The 23594-nt window shown below is 29.5% G+C and overlaps 1 protein-coding gene across 4 annotated transcripts in view; it reads right to left on the bottom strand.

Annotated features, from left to right (window-relative positions):
• LOC136988851 (intermembrane lipid transfer protein VPS13A-like) overlaps positions 1–7463 on the bottom strand; it is a 368680-nt gene extending 361217 nt beyond the window's left edge. For 3 of the 4 annotated variants that reach the window (XM_067286838.1, XM_067286837.1, XM_067286842.1), the window contains exon 1: positions 7265–7463. The gene's annotated coding sequence lies outside the window, so the exon portion shown is untranslated. The remainder of the gene's footprint in view (positions 1–7264) is intronic. The other variant, XM_067286841.1, reaches the window with a different exon arrangement.
• Between the last annotated feature and the right edge of the window lie 16131 nt (positions 7464–23594).

Here is a 23594-nt window from a genome sequence, read left to right as displayed (position 1 = left end):
TACTTGTCTGGGAAAGCATTTTCCACCATAGCTAATATAAAGACTAAAACCCAGGAGCTGCCTTAATCATTAGAAACCAAAACCTTGAACCGAATTTAATCGTGTCTGCGAGCACCCTTTCACCAAAGATGTGGATCTTAATGTCGAATAAAAGGCACACGTTTTCCACTAAAATCGGCTAGCTGGGAAGTTATATTTCAGCTGAAATGTCTTATTTGCATCTTATCTTATGTTTGCTGAAACGTTAGGGCCACTGTCGTCATTGATTTATTGGACAGATGGATGTCATGCAGTTAATGGTACGCTAGGCTCTGTCTTCAGCAACTGGTACTTATTAGAAAAAGTGTAAAAGCCCCTATTCTACACAATTTCTATTTCAAAGAAAATCAGCATAAAAATACAAACTTCTTCATGTAGAGATAATCATAACTTATAAACATAAGCGGAATCAAGCTTTATTGAAATTCGAATTCGAAAGTAATTATTTTGATAATTAAAAACAATAATTGAAGTTTTAAAAATTATTTAAATGTTTTCAAATTATTGTTTAGAGATAAAATCAGATCTATTACTCAACAGACTATTTGGAGTTCAAATCGAGATTTTAAATAAACTTTACAGGTGCTATTTTCTAGCCGTTTTCAAAATGTTTGCTTCATGGTATGATAGGTTATCTATTGAATATTTGTTTTTCTTGTTTGACAAGTCTTTAATTAAATTTTCTACATCATCTTATATAACATCATACATCATACTTTTCATCTTATATAACATCATACATACTTTTATTACATCATATTTATATAAGAATCGCTATTCACTATCTGATGAATCTAAAAATAATAACGTTTCGATGGGTCATATAATATTTTAATGAGCCAGCATTCTAGATTAAATTGATTGTTACATTTCTTTGTGCAATTCTAGCATAACTAAAAGATAAATTCCTTAAAGAACCACATTTCTTATTTCGGGATATTATAGTTTCTATACGCATTCAGAATCGATTACAGTGTTTTATTTCACAATATGTTAAAATTAATTGCAATTCCAAATCAAAACTTTATTTTCGGTTCGTTAATTAAACGAAAATTAAACAAAAGCTTAGCTTTTAATTGCTATTTTGTACATGTTTTCATATTTCATCTATATACAGAATCTGTATGTGAATGGGAATTTATTTTAGTAATCAATTATTACAGGAAACATAATAATAATAATTCTTAATTAAGATTTTCGTTTAGATAAAAATATTTCGTATTGTTACATTTAAATATAAAATAATTTTACGATATACATAAATTTATATATAAAATTTAAAATGTGATGTTTTTTATGGTTCATTAAAATTAATTTTAGGAACTATAGATAATTAAATACATATAGTTCTAGATGTGAATAAAAAGCATGCGAACTAGAAGTTATTCTAACATTAAACTCATAAAATAATGAAATTTAGTCCCTTATGTGATTTTTTTTTAATAATTACTCAGTTAGTTACTCAGTTAATATTAAATTTTGGTTAAGTTTAAGTAAAAACATGTTCAATAGATTTAAATGTGAATGTGAATTTTAGTTTTTTACGAAAGACTGAAATTCAAATTAAAAGTTACTAAATAAATACTTATCAAATTTTCAATAAATCGAATATCAGAATAAAGAAGAAAGATATAAAATCAACAATTGCAACTATTTATGCTACATACATCAATGTTCGAGAAAGGACTACTAATCACTAACACTGATGCAATATTGGTATAAAAAATTCATCAACACCGGATAAGGATTACCAATCACCAGTTGTCCTTGGCGTTGGAATTTTCTTCCATGATCTTGTCTAGTCTCTGTCCTTCATCTTGTATCCTATTTATTTGCAGCGTGAGTGGAATCTATTGGAGATTTTTCTTTTTCGACAAGTAAAACTTCCTGAAATATTCTGATAATCGATTATTTGTTTATTTACGAGAAACAAAAGCTATATAATCGTGTCGTCCATGATGATAGAAAATGAAATATTTAATAGTCAACTGGATTAGAAGATTAGAAAGACCGAGTAAAATGTAAAAAATTGCTATAATATCGGGGATATCAATTAAAAACTATATATATACATACGATATAGACATTAAATAACAAAATAACTAACTCAACTTCTTTGATGAAGAAATGAAATTACATCTAAATAAAACGAGAAATTGTTTTAAATGTACAAAACTAAAGATTCTCGAACTGAATCATGAATTGCGAATATACCGAAAATATTAGAACATCACTAAATATTTATTAATTAAATTTTTAAAAATTACTTCGGTTAAAATATATTAATTTATATACGGTAAAATCACTTCAATTACATAAATAAGAAAACAAATTTTAAAATTTACACTTAAATTTATCACTATTTGAAATGACGACGTATTCTGATTTAGGTAATCCTATTCTAGTTTAACTTACACTAATATATAGGGGATTTCTATATTATTTCATTTACTCTTAATATATAGAAATTTAATTTCAAATCCAGGACCTTTACCTCGATCTCCGCAACAAATGAACCAATGGATATGCAAAGAAAGGGACGGGGGACCACGCAAGGATAATGCTAAAGGGAAAGAAAAACAACTAAAGGACTTAATTAGTGAAGATTATTATCAAATAGAGAAAGAGGTCAGTAGGAGTAGTCCTAAGACATTGAGAACAACAAGAATTTATGATTATTTTGATACATTAAGAGATTCAGAACCAAAAGTACGGGAGGAGACTCGGTACACATTAAAATCGATATACGATCCGATACAGGACAAATTTACACAGCTCCATATCGAAATACAAGGAATTAAAACTGAGGTCAATTCATTGAAAAAGGAAAATAAATATTTTCATGGGGAGTTGACAAAACTGTCCCAAAGAATAGATGGAAGAAACATCCAAGAACAATGGCCAAATAAAAGGTATGTTGGAGTTCGAAATAGACAATCTGGTTAACGAGAAGAATAAAAAATATCATAGTTATAAATTTCCCGTTTAACTTGCCTGATTACGCAAAGGAAATTAAACAGTTCGTAAATAAAGAATTGAGTATAACTAACAGCTATATTGAAAGTTTGGTAAGACTAACTAATAATGAAATAAAACCGATAGTGAAAATTTCATTAGAGTCCCTACATGATAGAAATTTGATTCGTAAAGAATTTTGGAAAAAAAAAGGTAATTTTAGTAATGAGGAGAGAAATAAAATAATTTTAACTGTAGATTTATGCAAGAGATCAAGATGGAGAAGGAAGAAATTACATGCAATAATTAAACAAGAAAAACTCAATGGAAATACAATAATTATAAAAGATGACTATTATATAAAGGATAATCAAAAATACACATATGATGTTAATCTGGATAAAGTGGTTCAACTGAGTGGTTTTGTGAGAAGGAACTGATTAACATTTCGGATTAATGCCAATGGATTGTTAGAAACAATAGATATTTGAAAGGTTAAAACTAGGAAAATAGAAAATTTAGAAACAGATATATTTGTTTATTCTGGCGGTGATACTTATCAATAGTATTTTACGACAGGAAACTGAAAAAAAAACATCAACGGTATTATTGAAATGATTATATTGAAAGTTAATTACCGCTAGGGATCGTTCTTGGTATTTACCTGTCTTAGGATATCACTGATTGTTATATTTAAAAATTCTGTGCGGTATAACCTAATTTCAGAATACTCATATTGGTGGTTACTAATTGCTGATTTCTTGGTCTAAGGGTTTTTTTTTTTTTTTTTTTTTTTTTTGTCAAAAATTCACATGGTGTAAATTTTGTAAGGAGGCATCTAGAGTTAGGAGATAGATACAACCTCCGTGCATCGGTTAAGTTTGTCAATCAAAATATCATCTACTTATTTTTTCCATATAGTAAAATGATAATGGATAATGAGACAAGTGTTTGTTTGTAATGGTGTAAGATGTGATATAGTTTTAAATAATTAAGTTTATAATATTAAAATTGCATATTTAAGTTAACGAGAATAAACACTATGGAATATTGGATATTGAAATAAATGTTTGAATAAATGTTATATAAGAATATATTGGAATAATATATATTGGAATAAATGTTAAATAAGGCAAAGCCAACCGTGGTTGGTTTTCATCTGTATCACCCCTCTGTAACAGATGTAAATCTATTACGAATAAACATTATTTACTTACTTAAATAAATTTTTCAATTTGCATGTGCGGATAAAATTTTTAAAAAAGAGCGTTATCTTAAAAAATAAGTGTATAACACGCATTAAAAACACTTTAAAAAGAAGTTTTAAAAACGATGTTATTGTTTGAATGACTTTCTGTAGAAAGATACAAAGCATCTCATCCATTTTCAAATACTTCGTGACAAACAGTTTATATTTGAAGAGATTTTCGTGTAAAAATAAAAAATACAGTAAAAGAAAAATTGAGTTTCGGTCTTGGTTCGGTTTATGCTTTCTCAAATAATAAAATACATAGTGATAAGAATTCCTTTCTATATTTTGCAATATGAGAAAAGAAAACATTTACGTCCTTCCTTTTATTATTATTAATATTAAAATTTTACTACACTATTGACAAATATTAAAAATTTAAAATGAGAATTTTATATAATCTTACTATATAAACACTATAATAAAATCCACAATGTTCAACTTTCACGCCATATATTATATAAACAGGACTTCATAAAATATCGTAAACAACGTATTTTATCGTAAAAAATTGTTTAATCATTATTTTTTATTCGTTTATTTTTTAGAAGATAAAAAATTGCAAAATTTGTTGTTAGTGACAGTTAATAAAAAAGACGATATACATTCTTTCAATTTTTTATGAAGTAAAGAATAACGTTTCAAATAGAGTACATTCTCTAAATTAAGAATTGTTTAAGATTTATAGGGATACAGTTTTTGGGAACAACAATATATTATAACGTTAAAAACTATACACACAGCCTTTCAAGCTTTAAATTTTTATAATTTGCTCTCTTTTTTTATTTAAATTTAATATTAATTGTGAAACAAAAATGTTAAATAAGTTGCCATTTTAAAAACTTTAATTAAATTAGTTTATTTATAAATTCTAATTTTAAAATTAATAAAACAGCTATAAAATTTATAACAGCTATTTATAGCTATAAATTTCGTAAAATAAAATTATACTGTATATATAAATAGAAAATAAATTTACTCGATATCTAGTGAAAAAATATAAATTTACAGAATATTTTATTTTATTTATTATTTTTATTTTTATTAAACGAAAGCAAAAATTATAGATATTTTCTTATTTATTGCTTTAATGTTATCTGTCAATTTATATTTCTTTTACTGAATTTTAAAACAGAGGCTCATATGTTAACTAAGAAAATAATATCAAAAATCTGTTTATACGAAAATAATTTTCTTCTGTATAAATATGTTTTTAATTTATATATTTTTCCCAAGGAAAATATTACAATGTATATCGCACACTCATTTTAAATGTAACAGACAAATTTACCGTATATTTTAAATATTAAATCTGTCAACGTCACAAATTCATATTTTAAATTAGTCTGCAAAATCTAAAACACGAATTTATTACGTAATAAAAATATAAAGTTAAATTTTGATGGTTCCACAATTGTTTTGTCTTATAGTCTACTTTTTAATTAGTAATCGCTATAATACCGAAACACGTTTGTTACCAATGTCAAAATGCGGCAACGGAAAAATCAATATTACAGACAAAATGCATGCGGGGGTGTATATAGTCAGAGGCTCTGAAAATTTCGCTTAGATTACTCCCTTTAGATCTGAAATATACTATTCTTCAATTTATATATTCTTTTACGGAAGTAAGCAATAAAAAATTCACTGCAGTTTAAAGTTATGTGAATCAAAAAAAATTAATAGTTTTTTGAATCGTTAGTATTTATACAGTATAGCATAAATATTTTTAAAACATCCTATGCTAATTAATTAATGATAAAAATAGTTTTTTTAAGTAAAAACAACGATGAAATTCTTTATAATACATAAAAATTGTATGTTATATATTTTGTAACACCTACAGATTTATTTCTATTATAATATATTCAATTATAGTGCATAGTGTAAAGGAAAGGTTTCTTTTTCATTAAATTTTCATTTCTTAAGATCGTAAACGAAATCTTTAAAGGTTTCGTTTACGATCACTTCATGAAATTCAGAAAAAAAGTACATAAATCTTGTAAGGAAGTAAACTGTTTTTAAAAACTGATAAACTATTAATGGATCTATTTTTACTAATTCAAATATATCGTGAATAATTCTGCAATATTGTATGATTTCCTTGTAAAAAATAGATTTTTTTTATTGAGTTCATAGTAACAAAATATACTTTTTAAATATGTACGTTAAAAATCGAAAAATATTCTAGTTTTTATTTAAAAATTTTTATATTTACGAAAATTAATTAAGATTCTATATATATATATATATAGAATCTTAATTATATATATATATATATATATAATATTAATAGCTATATATATATTTGTTTTTTTTTCTAAATACCGTAAATCCTAATAGAACCATGACGACTATGTGGGCGTTAATAAATATCACCTATACTTAGACACAGTAGATTACTGAAATAGAGTGCATATAATACATGAAAAAAATCGTACTTTATCTAATCTTGAATATTTTTTTTATCAGAAATATAAAAATAGACATTATTTGATTTTATACAATACGTAGCTGAAATTTATAAAATGCTGCATTGAAAATATTTAAAACAACGCTCGAAAAATCTAGGATTAAAAATGATTAAAATATTCAATATATGACGTTTTATGAGTTATTTCCGCATTAAGACACGAATGAATTAATTAAGCATTAATATACGAAAAGTTATTAAGGATATATTAAATTTTCGGAGATTCAGGTAATGAATTATTAATCGTCTGAATTATTTTAAAAAGAGAAATGTGATACAGCCAAATACAGATGTTTAAGTAGAACCTGCATAAACTAATAACGACAAAAACAGAAATCGATTTTAGAGGTCAGTTTATAAAAAATGGTTTTATTATTATTTTTCTTCTGTTAGTATAATTTCATTAAAAATAGTATTAAATATACGATCGAATAAAACTAATTCAGGCGATTTTAAAAGGGAAGGTTTAAAGCGTAAAAATCTGTCAAGTGATAACAAAACATAAATAATCACGTGCGTGAATATAAAACCTTGAAATCTTGACTCACCTTCGTTTATATCTGATTTGATAGGTGGATGAATTTTAGGCTGATTCTATGTAGGACTGTTCCTATATAGGAAGAAATGTCTTGCTTATTATTGGTCGACTCTGCCGTAGAGTTAGGCGCTGGATATCGATTCTCTGACAGGAAGGTTTCAGTTCTGCGCCAAATACATTACATCTGTGATCACGTGACACACCTATGGTTTAATTTTTGCGGCCACTTACTGCCATCTAGTGAAAATAATAATTATTTTCTTTACATATTATTTTATCATTCTCCATTTATTATTAATTAATTTTTTTAAAGCAATCGATAATCTTAAAACGAATTTTCCAGATAATTAAAATAAAGAATTCTACTAAAATTAATTTGGTAATTAATTTTAAAAATAATAATACTAAAAAAACTGTAATATATTGATATGATAATGTACTGTACATTTGTATTTTAAATGGTTAAAAACTGTTTGAATTAAATAGTTGTCATTGTTTAAAAGCATTTAAATATTAATTTATTTTAATAATTTTTTTATTAAATAAAAAAAATGTTTTAATGCAGTACGTATGCTGATTTTTCTCCTCTACTGTACTATGTATAGTATGATCTACTTAATCAATGAAAATTTTATAAACATTAAAATACATCTAAAATAATATTCTTAGTTAAATATTTTTATAGCTTATCTATATTAATAACATATTTTGAACATTTTGTATATAGCTTATTTATAATAATAAATTTATCATAAATATTATCACAAAATTTATCACTACCAAGATAACATTTTGTTTTAATTCTTACGTCCACATGCAAATAGAAGAGTTAAATTTAAAATATATTAATCTATTAAATATTTTTAAAATTACAAATTTTTATTAAATTTTTTAATTAATATATTTAAAATCCTGAAATTAATTAATGTAAAATAATAACCTACGTAAATATGTCTAAAGTAACAGTTTTTACATAAAAGCATACTTTCATATCCATTGTTTTCCTTATCAAAAGAATTTGTTATTCATCAACAAAATTTAAGGAAATTTGAAACTAGAATAGTAGTTATTAATAACTTGCTGTCAAAGAAAAATAGATAGAAGTGAAGAATAACTATATATTTTTAGTTAATATACGCTTATATCTTATATAATTCATATATATATATATATATATATATATATATATTTTTTTTTTAATAAATTATATATTAAAATATTTATTGAGTCGTCATGTTAGCATTTAAAAATAAAAGCGTATTTAGCAGTAGTTTTATATTAAATAATGCTATTTGATAAAATTTATTCGAATTTTAAACTATTATAGATTTACCTTCGCATATTATTTACGGATATTTATAATCTATGATCGATAAAAGAAAAATACAGCCAACCCCGATATAACGCCCACATCTGTTCGTGTGTATTTTTCAGCATATGCGAGGGTGGCGCTATTTCGAAAAGTGCATTGTAAATGCACTTTTCGAAATAGCGCCACCCCGAAATAGCGGTTCTCAAATGAAAAGTGCATTGTAAATGCACTTTTCATTTGAGAACCGCGTAACCTACGTTTGGTACTATAGTTTCTGGCAAAACTTTGCGTTTACTCCGAAAGCTTATATATTCTCGTAATGAAAACGCGTGTCTTTTTTACAACAGAGACGAAAGAATATCGTTGATTATATTGTAACATTGCTTTAAATAAACTTGCACATTTATAAAATTATGATGTCTTGTTTATTTAAAATGTTTTCTTCTTTCTGTTATTTTATCCACAGTATCCGTTAAAGTAAACAAATTACGCATCATATTAACATCATACGAACATGCTTCTAAAAAGATCTTTATTTGATTTGGATTGTATTACACTTGCTTTGTTGAAGACGCTAATTCTTCTTCATTAGCACTAACTACATCTTCTAAATTTGATTCATCATAGAAAACCATTTAGAGTCGTCCGATTTTCATCTTTGAGTGAGTGAGATAATTTCCACTATCTCATTTACGTTCATTTCTTCAGAGATGAAGATTTCTTCGGTTTAATGTCCGGAATTCTTTCATTGTTAACAGATGATTTATTGAAACAAGGGTTTGGAGATTGGATAATTGTTTTGACAGGTCTTCTGTTATATTATCCTCATCAGTAAGATTTCAGAGTGGAATTAAATCAATGCGGTTCCAGCAGTTTAGTGTTGTTTGCGAAGTCGATTCATCCCACAATCGTTTGATAATAAAGAAAGCAACTCCCAGTGAAACGTCTACAGTGGCACGTTAGTCTATGGCAAAAGGGCAATTACCTGGGGCTCTCACTAATAGGGCCCCAGGCAATTGGTGTCCAAACAAAAACGTCTAGCTGCAGTAACTACATTGGCTGAGACCGACCAAGGCGCTACGGTCGGTCTCAGCCAAGATTCTGAAGAGTATTTGATTTTATGTTTCATTTTAGCTACTCTATGTCCACATAGAAAGGAATGATGTTTTCTATTGGTTGATTCCATTCCGTGAAACATTTTACGCAGTTCAGAGGAATCGTTCTGTCGGAAGTTTAGACAATTCCAGTTTCAGAAGTGGAACTGGATTGTCCACGTCTAGTATTTATGTTTTGTGGCTTCTTATGGGCGTAATGTGGGTTTAGAAGGCTTTAGAAATAAAATTCAAACTAAAAAAATTGTCTTAATCAACAAATCTAAAATTACATTTCATTAACAAATAATTCGATACCAATCAATTAGTTCATTTATTATTATTAAAAAATGAATGCTCGGTTATCGATCGCTTACTTATACTACGTGACTGTGGATTATTCTAGATGAAAGATCATAGTTCGGATATCAAGTTTGTTCTCGAAGTTTACTTCTAGAATCTAGATGTATCGAACATTCTAGAACATTTGTCAGAAGGGTATGCAAGGGCAACAAGAAATAAGGGGCGCTTAATTTTTCTTCATTTTGATTGTACATTTTAGAACATCTTTCAAAATCACACCAAAGCAAAATCTTAAAATGGTGCCATCTCACTGATCGTACATCGGTATACTAGTAGGCGCGTGGCACAATCACGCCTCTTATACATTATATACATCGTAGTATGTATTAAATTCCTTTTATGTATCAATGCGAATTGTATGTTTTCATGTTATATTTTATAAGGATATGTAGTGAAAAATTTATATAACGTAAAAATGTTAATTATAAATTACTTTAAAAATTTAAGAAAGTAAACTCTGAAAGGGAGAATATGTCGACATTGTAATGGAACCGGATGCGCCGTCATTATTATCTTCCGGAATGGAAATTGTTTTGCCCCAAACACGAAACTAATTAAGAAAGTATTTAATAAATATATTACTGCTGTCAAAATATATGCAGATTACGAAAAACTTTTACAAGGTATTTTGATGATTAGATGAAATAGATCATAGATATTTTAATTTAAATCAAAATGTACTATGTAAAATACTTGAAATCGAAGTCGAAGCGTGAAACAAATAATGGCGGCACATTAGATTCACTGAAAAGCGAAGTTAAACTCGTATGGTTGACAGATTGTAGATCATATCATGGATAAAATGGTTATGTCTGACATACTTTTTGATGCCTTTTCCGTTATATGAAATTTGATGAAGAAAGCTTCAAGCAATTTAACAATAAAACAAACGTTTAATAATTACGTGAAAAGACAACTTACAATAACTAAATTTAAGTAACTGATTGGCTCTACATATACAACACGACTCTGAAGACGGACGGCAACCTAGGCCTAGAAAGCCTCTTCTACTGTATTTCTTTGTTTTCTCTCTTTTCTTCTTTCTTTTCCTTTTTGTTCTTTTTTCAGATCTGCCAGTCCTAGCCTTTTTATTCACGTCTTGAATAATATGGAATGGAATATGGTTCTTAATTAATGTTAAGAACCACATTCCATTGGCTGATCGGCAGGTGATCGGCTTCTGGTCGCAAGCAGACAAGGAAGGGAAAAAAGCAAAACAACAGTAAAAATTTTTTAAAATTTAAATTAATGTTGATCCACATATATTATATGGATTTTCATTAATTAATAACTAAGCAGAAATGCCATTTTAGAAATTTTAAATAGCATTATTATATTCCCCAAGAAAAAGTTACATCTGTTAGATCCGTTTTCTGCCCAGCAGATAGTTTTTCTTTAATTTCTATACCGGACAAAAAAATAAACATTCAGAAAAATATATATAATATAGATAGACAGATGGATACTGTTTTGATTAGTGTTGGCAACAAACCGGTTTTCGGTAAAAACCGATTACAGAGATTTTTAGAAAACACTGAAAATCTGTTTTCAAGTGACGATGAAATTGGTATCATTGTATTTACTTTTCTTTTTTAACTTTTAGTCGGCAGTAACGTATACTTAGATTTAAATATATTCCATACAACTGATGTACTATCAGAATATTTCAGTGTAACATTACAATTTGTACTTTTAATCATGTAAATAATTTATTTAATAACTATGTAATAAAAATCGAGACATTATTGGCGATTTCATTTTTATTTAAGGTGCTGCAGTTTCTCAGTACTCAACACCAGCCGTTGCTGCTTGGCGATAACAATGTAATTTGCAACGATCAGCATTTTATTCATTCACAGCTACTGAAAGATTCTCTATTTAATATTTACGAACATAAATATTCATTAGCTCTTTACGATAACGCGTATTTAGGAGGTCGCTACAACGAAGTCGTATTTTACAATATTATTCATACATTTGTATTAAAGTCATGGTTCAGTACAATAGCGATTTTAACATTGACCCTACAAACTTATAATCGCTCAACGCGAAGTCGGAAATAATGTTTAATTTTGGGCATTGCCCAGCTTGTAATATTACCTATAATTAAACTCCGGATTTTCCGGATCCATAAAAGTGGAGTTTCGAATTCGAAATCGGATCGAAAATATCGCGTTTCGTATTTATTATTGGAACAAAAATATAATAAAAATAAAACAAAATTCTCAAATTTTCTTCAGTTATCTATTTATTAATTAATGCAGTAAACAATATTATAAACTGTTTGAATATGACTATGCATACACAAGAAATCTATTAATATTTCTTCTGTCAGACTGTGTCGGCGGTCAATGAGAATGTTTTTATACAATGAAAAACTTCTCTCCGCCTCGACCAGTCACAGGATAGTATTTCAGCAAGCCCTACATCCTCAGAGATCTCCGACGATTTTCCGACTAGACACCTATTAACTTGTCGAAGCAGACGGCCGGATGGCCGAGCGGTCAAGGTGACAGCCTACCGCTCTGGGGGACCCGGAATCGAATCCGAACGGGTCGAATAATCCCCAGGAATTTTTCGGGGGGTGGTCCGTTCGGATATGTCGGGCCCCGTCCCTCACCACCCGGTCGCCCCATTGTGGGCCTGGTCGAACCCATAATGGGCCTACTAAAAGAGGCCCTCTTAGTGCCCACAGGGCGGAAAGAGTTAAAAAAAAAAAAAAAAAAAAAAAAACTTGGCGAAGCACAGAAAAACCACTGTTCTCCAAAACCGCCGCCAGCTTCGTGCCAAGTTTGCCTCCACATAAACCAGGAAGATTTTGTATAGAATCCTCTACTGTTTGAAAATTTTTTAGAGATTATTTAAGTGACAACCCTCTTGCTTCTAATACCTCAATGATATCCGGAAAATTTAACAAATGGGAACGGATGTAAACTAGAGAAGTGGTTAATGAGAACAATAATTCTTTTATTCTCAGCAACTACAACATTTGGTAATATATAATACAAAATTTAATTTTTGAAAAACTTTTTAAAAACTAGAAAATTTAATATTTTAAAATTATATGTAAAAGTAGGCCTACCATCTTGCCCCACCCATGAGAAAAGATGGGGATATTATTTTTATATACAAGAAAGACAAATTAAAATGGTTAAACTGTCGTTTTCTTCGATATTGACACAAGAACAGTGTGCCCATTTATCACAACGGCTACATTTACCGGTATTATTATTTTCCGAATAAATAAATATAAAAGTTTGAACTTACTCGTATTTACTTTACCAGACGATACTGTCACTTCGCGCATGCTCAGTTTCGCTATTTTGTAAGCAGACGATATTTTTGTCGTGGAAAAAGTTTTTATTTCGATTGTTATCTCACATTTTATTTCTTGTTAAAGATAGTATTTAAATTAAAAAAATGTTTTCATAAATAAAATAAAACGTAAAAACATAAATAATAAAGTAATACAGTATATACTGTATAAATTTATTACAGTTAGATATGATTTAAAAGTGGAATATTTCATTTTCTATAAAAAGATCATTTTTAAAATTATTATTTTATATATTCGAAAAGGTGATATGGAATTATCAATGACAACGAATTTAAAACTAGTTCACTGCACTATATTGGAGTGCCTCTAGCCAGCAGCAGAATTCATGGCCAACCTTGGAGCAAGATGGGATACCCCATCTTGCCTCCACCATCTTGCCCCAACGGGCACTTTTCATACTGACTGCAAACACGGGTCAACTTTATTTCAAAACTAAACAATTTCAGTCTTAAAGGTTACTTTGAATACCATAATATCTTCATCTAAAAGGTAACGTAAAAGTTCACAATACTTATTTTGTAGAAACTTTGTAGCGGGCGTAAAATTAGATGAAGTATTGCTGAAACATGGAAAACTGTCTTACCTCCAAACAAAGAGAGCGATTCGGACGTTCTCTCGTCCCGTGATCCCTTTTGAGATTGACATTTAGTTCCGCAAATAACAACTAGATGAAAGCGCTTTAACCACGAATAAACAGACGTCTTCGTCTTACTCCATGGTCCCATCTTGCACCACCTTCCCCTATATAAAAAAAGAGGCTTCGAAATGCGTATAGCAACCTTCATGTATGCTGCGCCGTCTGTTAAGCATGACTAGAACTTTTTCAGTATTCTGGAGAAATCGATCTTGCCACAATAACATTCGACCTTTCTCGACAAATCTTGCTATCGCCTCTGCATTCGTCCTCTCCAGAAATTTGCATAAAAGAAGATGAATTTTAGCGCAGTCTTTTCCGTCGAGTTTTCCTACTACCATTGAAGCAACATATCGTCCGCATGCGTCTGTAGTTTCATCTACAGTAAACCATATAGCATTGTCACTAATTTCTTTGCGGATTTCTTCTATATTGCATCCTATAAAGGTTCTTGCTGTATCTAAGAAAAATATATTTCCTTGATCCTGGGATTCCATTTGTGTGAGCAGCATCTGAGATATTCGATCTTTCCGACGTACTGCTTGCACGTATCTTGCAGAACGCACATGATCTCAAAATGTGATTTCTTCATGCACACAAATGCATTTTGACATACCTGGCAGAACACTTTTGAGTCATTCACTGTGAAGTCTATCTCGGCTAACTTCGCTTCCCTCACCCACTTCAGCAGAAGTTGAGACAGAACTTTTATGCTTACCTATTAAATTTCCTAGTCTATAGTTGAATATAAAACCTTGAGGCTGCGAACACTTCTGTACTTCATACTGTTGCAGATCTTAAGAGAAAATGTCACCAATAATTTATTAAAAAGTAGCTAAAAATTATCGAATAAATTAGCTCAAAAGATAGCCAAAACGCTAATAATTTTTATTTTCGTCAATTAAAAAACACTGAATTTGGCATAAAGTAATTGTTTACAAAACGACGTCTGGAAGTGTGTCTGCTTTTCTTCTGAAATCGAAATGGATTTTTTGGTACCTACAAAGCAGTGGAGTGCCGTCATTGGAAGCGATGGAAGCGCCGCTTCCACCTTCCAATGACCTTCCCTTGTATTTTATAAAATATAAATTTTCATATGTTAACGTACTTTGAATTAATTAAAATTAATATTTTATTATAACTGCATTATGTATCTTTTACAAATTTCTATACTACATATGAAAAAAAACGATAAGATTGCTATAGTATATTCGAATAATTCATGCGGAAGGAATGTCAAAACCGGGTCAGTTTCCAATCAGCCAGATTATATAGGCATTGGCACGTGCGGTTTACAGAGCACCAATCTCACCCGGTTTAGCTGGTAGAAGCAACACACGCGTAAAGCGTCCAATTTTATATCCCGGACCGGTTGTGGGCTGTTAGCCGCCTGCCTGCTAGATATTCGGCCGCCCTCGCCCGATTATGTGAATCATGAGCAGACTAGATCAACGACGGGCAATCCCCGGCCCGCGGGCCAGCTACGGCTCGCGAAAAGTTTCTATCCGCCCCGCGAGATCTTTAATAGATTATTAAATTGGAAAAATAACTAATTAATAGTTATTTTCCAATTCTTTGTAATTTTCGAAAACGATAAGAAAAATAAATGTAGTAATTAAGTTTTTATTTATTTATTTCATATTTGCAGACTAAAAAAATTACAAGTCACAAGAAGGCGTCAATTAACTACTACGACCCGCGGAAAAAACATAAAATTTATTCTGGCCCATGTTATAAAAAAGGTTGCCCACCCTAGACTAGATTTATAACTTAACCCAACCGATAGAAGTTTACTGGCATGTTTTTATGATACTTCTGTATAGTTGACAGGAGTTTTAAAAAAAAATCCATTAAAATATTTGATATATTTATTCTGCGTTTATTCTGCTCTCCCATCTTATATTACTTACGGATTTCAATGTTAAACCGGTGATATTACGATTTAGTATGTCTCATCTGTAAGGGGATGCAGAAAAAACGTGTACAATTCTTGTACAATGTTAAAAAAATTAATGGTTACTTTGTCATCATCTTTACAACCAAATTTAATGAATGAAACGCACAAGGTACAAAAAAGCTCTAGAATTTATTTTCCTTAAATTTACGATTTATGTATCGGTTGTCATAAAAATTTCTTTCCACTTCTTTCCCAAGACTACAGACATTCAAGTACAAAGAAACCGGTTTCGACTTATTTCTATTTAAGAAGTAGTTAAATAATTAAGCAATTAGGGAATTAGTAACATAAATAAAACCCTGATGAAAGAGCCGAAATTTTACTTAAACAGAAGCTTAACCGAACCAATCTCTTGCCGAGTACAGTGGGGTCTGATCTCTTCACAATATTAGATGTAATAAAGACAGAAATTTTTCCAGTTCAATGAGAGTAACCGAAAAGTTGTAAATTTTGGAAATTTCCGCGAACACTTGGTCCTAAAACGAATTAGTTAGAAAACGAACAACGGACAATCTGTTAAGTTTAACATATTTAGATTTTTACAGTTATGGTGAGAAACGTTTAAAATCTACAACAACCCAGTGGCGTCCTTTGAGATATACTAGTGACGCGACAAAAGAGGCATTTGACATTGACCGGTATCGGCACCCTCGGGATTTGGCACGGATACACCTACCTGGACCGTCTCTGATTCCATTCATTAGCCACTCGTAGGGAGCTACAGTATTTCACTAAGTGGATTGTTTTAAGATTTAAAAAGTAAAGAATATTTTGTTATTTTTATGTACGTTTCTTCACAAAGTTATATTTAATTATAAGTTTCTTTAAAAGTATATTCATACAATTGAAGAATGTTTTGTACTAGGTATGTATATATTCATCACACATTTTGTTTTATCAAGTAAGTTTTTTATAATTTTAATTTTAGCCCTTATATCGTGGCTAGTGATTCAAAAATTTATTTTAAAAAAGTTTTGGCTCGAGACCATATAATGAAAAAGAAAACATCATTAAAAGAGAAAGACCAATGCCTAAATTAAATATAAATACGTCGACAAAAAAATTTCGACATTTTGACGATAAAATTCATGACGAATGACGATTCTTTCGTAAAATTGAAGCAATTTGGAAATCAAAATAAAATAGAATTTAACATTGGTAGTTAATATAAAATAAATATTGAAAATTATAACAAGATAATTACAATTAATAGATATATCTAAATTAATAGACGTTATATATTTTTTCTCAAAGCGAGAATTGGCATTTAGAGGGCATGGGGAATTTATTGAATCTAATAACGGAGGTAATTATATTGAACTTTCTTATTTATTAAGTACGTCAGATAATCTATTAAAAATACATTTAAAGAAGTATACGGTTTTTACTGGCTTATCGAACAAACGAAAACGAACGGGCCCTGACGCGCAATTAATTGATTGCCCCTGTAAGTCGGCTTCTTACAGAAACACAGCTTCCCTATCATCAAATGTCACGGCACGCCACTGCTACAAAGACATCAGTGACCGCACACATGACAGTATTTTTCCAAAAATTATGAATGTATTTTTAAAAAATCCAAGAAAATCCAATAAATCAAGCATTTTTGCTGATTTCAATTGAAAAAATGTAAAATTCGTTTTCGTCAGTGAAAGCAAAATGTCTCTTTCGAAACTCTCCTCGGATTATCGGATAAATCCGGAAAATTCGGAGACTATTTATAATAATTCATTAAGTAGAATAAAATATTTTATATAAAATAATCTTTCAAGAAATTATTATTTACATTTAATATAATAATTATTTTTCAATTAATTAGCTCAAACATGTTCGTGAAAACAAGTTTGAAATATTCGATTACTTCAATTTTAAATCTAATATTCCAAATTATTTTTTCGAACTGTGTTACAGTGACATTGCGATCACTTCAAAGAGATTTTGGAAAATAACCATTTTCATGTCTATATAAAATTTTAGAAAATACATTCTGTAACGAGTGGATCGGGACAGACGTTTGCCAAGGTCTATAAACACTTGGTCAGAACATCAATGTTCCCTATGGAACCGCCATATTGGGTCCTTAATTTCAAGGTCACGGTATAGATTTCATGCTATGTATGTGCAGTAAATTGCACTTTCCTTCCAGTTCGAGCCACGGAATTCCTTTTATAATTTTAAATGGAGGAGTATCTTTTTATTTAGAGGTTACTCTTACATATAATTAAAGGCTTTAACTAAATAGGTTTCAAAATAAAAAGCTATGTTAATAGTTCGTATGATACAGTACATGAATAAATTTATTTAATTTTGAAATGCAAAATTAGAGAAGGAATTTGGAGATACTTGTTAAAATAAGAATACATTTGATTTTCTATATTCACATGCATTACACAAACTGCAAACAGGAACTTACAGTAAAAATTTTTATAAATTAAAATTAGATCAAGAGAAAAGTATAAACTTTATACAGTGGAACCTCGCTTAACGAGCATAATTCGTTTCAGAGTCGTACTCGTAATGCGAAACACTCATTAAGCGAAACAATTTTTCCCATAGAAATTAATGTAAAATACGATAATGCGTTCCACGCCGAAAAAATACTTCATGTATAATGTTTATTTAAAGAAATTTATACAATAAACCTTGTTAAAAAGCGTGAATCATCATCATCTTTTCTTCTAGCGCAAAATGAATCAACCTGGAATGAGAATTCAATTTGCAGAAGACAAAAAAAAATCATAGATAATATGTTTGATAAACACTCCAAATGATATGCCAAATCCTTGGGCTACGTAAAGGCTATAATTAAATAATAATTAATTAATTTGACTAGACGCAGTTATGCTTCCATCTCGTATTAAATTTAATAATTATAAATAGTTAATTTTTAATTCAGACATTTCTAAAATTTAATACGAGATGGCAGCATAACTGCCTACCTTCAGTCAAATTAATTAATTTTTATTATTAAACTATAGCCTTTACATAGCCTAAGAATTTGGCATATCGTTTGGGGTGTTTATTATATAACGGGCTTTGGTTGTTGATGTTTATAAGTAATATGTGTGAACACAAGTTTGGAAAAATATGTGATCACAAGCGACAGTAAGATGCTAGCAGAACGAGTGCTAAACACAGACTGATGGAGCATGCGCACAATTCGGGACTTTCCCCTCTCCTCGTCACTCGTTATGCAAAACATCGCTCGTTAAGTGAGGCAATTTTTACAATTTGTTTTGCTCATTATGCGAAATACTCGTTGTGCGAGGTGCTCGTTAAGCGAGGTTCTACTGTATATTATGTAAAGTAAACCTTCAAAAGTGTTTGCAAGAGATAATAAGAAGAGATAATAAGAGATAATAAGAATTCCTAAATGAAGGAAGTTATTCATATAAACTAAATTTATTTATTTTTATAGAGAATTAAATAAGTATATTTATAAAAATTTATTAAACAGTAGACAATACCAACAAATAGAAATATCAACTTCAACTTTATTTATTGTTTATTTTACAATAAAATGATTATTAAACAACAATTATTTATTAGACTATGCAATTTGTACTATGTTACATTACTCTCAATTATTATGAAATATTAATTTAAATGACTGAAAGTTTTAATTTCAATTATTATATTTTATTTTATATTTTAAAGGGTGTTTTCAGTCCACAAACAACATATAACATTTATTCTGTGTAATAAGTTACACAATGCTGTTTTACAACCTGTCAGAAAAGTAAAACTTTACCACAAACAGCGTATGGACTAGTACTGATCTGAGAACCATGTTTTAATGTAATTTAAAAAGGGCTAATTAAAAACACTTTAATGATGCATACTACAAACATTTTAGAACAAGTGTTAAATATTAAAGCAGTTTATATAAGTTTATAAACTGGATTTTTGTTTTCATCTAACAACATAAAATATTTAAAAGAAGTCTCTATTGTAACCCGATACTGTATTTTTCAATTTCACTAAAACTGTTACTTCAGGAAATGCAACACGTTTACACTAAAAGACAGTATATGCAGCAAATAGCATTTGTATCAAAATATGAATTTATAAAAGAAACGTGCAATTATTTATTGTAGTCGTCACAATGCCGGGCTGCAATTTTTAATCATATTTTTAATTTATTTAATTTAAAATATATGTTCTCCACTTTAAATTAGTAGCGGCTTGTTCCTGTACATCATACTTTTCCTGTTAGCAATTGAGTCGTCTAACTCAGTGGTCCTTAACCTTTTTATACTCGCGGCCCACCAAATATTTCATAATTTTTTGTGACCCCGATTTTTTTAATAATAATTTATATTTGTTAAATTATCTATAATAAATTGATTTTTTATTATTGCTTTATTTTTTATATAATAAATGTAAATCATAACTTTATTATTTCATTATCTATTTAAATAATTTTGTTTAACAAAATGGTTGAAATAGTTCTTTACAAATATTAAACATGGCAGGTTTTAATAATTCTTCGGATATTGTAAATGGTTTTTATGCTTTAGCAACGTGAAGAGCTGCAATAAATGAAGCTTTTAATAATTCTTTACTTTTAGTAGTTGTCACATTTACGAGCGTCTTTTGATTTTTTAATTCGTCTTTTTTTCTTATAAAAAATCCCGCGTTTTGTTTTTATATTGTTCGTGCTTAGAATTTAAATGCCTCAACAATTTATTTGGTTTCATTGCTTCATTGGAGAGAACTGCACCGCAAATGACGCATTGTGGTTTTGTAATTTCTTGAACTTCTATGCTTACGAACCCATATTTGATATAATCACGATTGTATTTTCTAACTTTAATGTTACTACCTTTAGTTTTAGGACTTGTGGTTTTTTCCGTTGCATTTTTCACTGTATCATCATCAGAACTTTCACTAGTATTTTCTTCACTATATTTTCTTTTTGAAGGTCCCGGTCCGCGATTACTTACATTAAAAAAATTTTTCTAACGTTCCTTTCTGTTTTTTGCTCATTTTTATGGGTTAATTATAAATAATTAAAACTAAACACACAATATAAGAAAAAAATACACTATTATTCGATCCAAAGTCGATGCTAAAACTAAACTAAAACTAAAACACCCACAACTTGTGTAAAGATTTTGCATATCTTTTGCAAAAATATTTAAATTTTCAAAGCCAACTACTAACATAAACAAACGTCAACAGCCAACCTGATATATTAAAGCAATAAACCAACCAAAGGTTGGTTTATTGCCAACTACTAAGCCCACTATTTTCCTAATTATTTTTAAAATTCCAAGCATTAATAGTTTCTTAGAATTACTTTGGAATAAAAGAAGTAAATACTGCAGTGTAAGTAGCATATTTGCATTTATTTCTTTTGTACTAACAAAGTTGTTCGTAGGAAGAAATAAGAAATAAATAAAAAAAACTAAATAGAAAAACTTTATCTTTCTTATTTCACTTTTCAATACGATATTCGGTTATGCATCAATTTTCTTTTTATGATATTCTGAAGGAAATTTCACATAATTTGGCGGTTCCCGGCAAACTTCTTATGGACCCCGAGGGGGCCGCGGCCCCCCTGTTAAGAATCACTGGTCTAACTCCTTTCAGGAGAAAAATTTATACATATAAATACAGTATATTCATAATGACAAAAATCCATGCTGTCATGTTGAGAGTATGGTTCCTTTAAAAGTATAGTTAACATGTCCATTTACGAAATATATATTCGATAATTAAAGAATAATTAATTTTATCATGAATTTACCAATGTTTACCCTACATGGGTGGATTTTACAGAGAAACAAATACATCATCAGTGTTTTCATAAACAGTAATGTTATCATCAATTTAAGACAACTGTTAATGGAAGTTTTATCACAAATTTAAAATTTATCAAATATAATAATTATAATATAATTTAAAAATAAAGGGATATCGACATTTATATATGATATTTACAATAATTTACACATTTATTTTTATGATCAACAGCAATAATTTTCTCTCGCCCGCTCTTTTAACTTCAAATTGTGACTCCTCAAAATGTATCTAAAAAATTCAGTTACATTATATTGCAAAAGTTAATGCAAACACTTCGTAAATTTATATTTTAAACATTATTTATTCACTAACCTCATGCAGCCTCAAATTCTCAGTTGTTTTTTTTTTTTTTTTACACTTGGCTCTTCTGGTTTTGTCAGCGAGAACGGAACAATCTTACGCCTTTTTCTGACGAAATTTTACAATTCGGTGCCTAACATCAAACCATTTAAAATAAAAATAGATAACAAGAAATCCGATTAATTTGTTTTCTTTCTTTCTCCCATCGGACTAGCAGAAATTCAAATTTCGGCAAAAACATTTTGAATAATTTTGATCTTGAATGCGATTAATGTTATATTCCTGTTAATTTTAGCTTAAAATTAATCCTGTAAAAAAGTTGAAATCGGTTATAAAATAAATGTCAAAGTAGGAGAATTTCAAAAACCCCCAGCAACAAATTTCACTGAAGGTACACTGTATGCGAAATTTACCTGGAATAGAATTTGATTATGTTCAATTAATGTTATTTACATTTAAAGCCTGCTACTAAGAAATATAGAAATTATGATAACGTTTAACTGAATTTGGGAAAGTTGGAAAAGGGCTAATGATATCAGGTTTTCTGCCACATAAATAAAAATTATTAAAAACAGTCCATAATGCTAAGCTAAATACTGACGACGTGAGCTGATTGATAAAATCTTTAGTGCAGAAATTTTTGATAATCTGGACATTTTTGCATTCTGAAAACACAGATCTGTAGTTAACTGAAATTTATATTAAATACCGTATTTATTACCGTATTTATTCTATATTTGATCATTGTTACAAACTTTTGTGAGTTCCCAGACGAGGTCCGAAATCATGTAAATCGCAGAAATCTTGTGTTAAATTATAACAATAGGTTATATAGAAGAGAGAGAAAAAAACTCTTGATCTAAACAATGCGACACAAAATGTAAACAACGAGTGTCAGAACAGACTCCAACACGTGTAAAAAAAACGATCTGTCAACGTCAAACCGAAGGGTAGAATTCTGACACAAGCGCTCATAAATTGGTAGAATTCTGACTCGAGTGCTCGTAAATAGTCAATGTAGGAAAACAATTTCAGAAAGGAGGGAAAGATATAATGGATTGAAAAACATCGCGAATGATCATAAAAGTTCCTAGATAACAGAAATCTCAATTAACGGACTAAATTATAAGCTCGAGTCTTGTGGTTCTATCAACGATCTTCGAACACTAGACAAAAGGGCGCCAGATGGATACCCCGAATCGGACCTTTCCCGTGACCCAAGTTAGTCCCGATTTTCGCCTGAAAACAAAGGAGAGACCAATCGGAAAGCGGCGATGGGGATGAGTGGCCAATCGGAAATAAGAATAGTGAGAGAAAAATTATAAAAATAGGAATTTCAAGGTCGAAAGACGTGCTCTGTATATTGTGTTGTGCTACCGCCGATCACCTAGAACGCCGCAGCACCATCTCACCGATCATCTGCATCGTCCAGCGATTCTGTCTCGTCCGCCCCGGGGCTACGACCAAGTTTTCTCCACGCGGAAGGACTATAAAGAAGCGAAACGGTCAATTGTTGATGTAAGCATAAATGTTACCAA

The sequence above is a fragment of the Centruroides vittatus genome, unplaced genomic scaffold (genome assembly GCF_030686945.1).
Source record: "Centruroides vittatus isolate TY-2023 unplaced genomic scaffold, ASM3068694v2 scaffold_386, whole genome shotgun sequence".
NCBI lineage: Eukaryota > Metazoa > Arthropoda > Arachnida > Scorpiones > Buthidae > Centruroides > Centruroides vittatus.
Note: the sequence above shows the minus strand (reverse complement) of the source record. Positions and strands in the feature narration are given on the sequence as shown.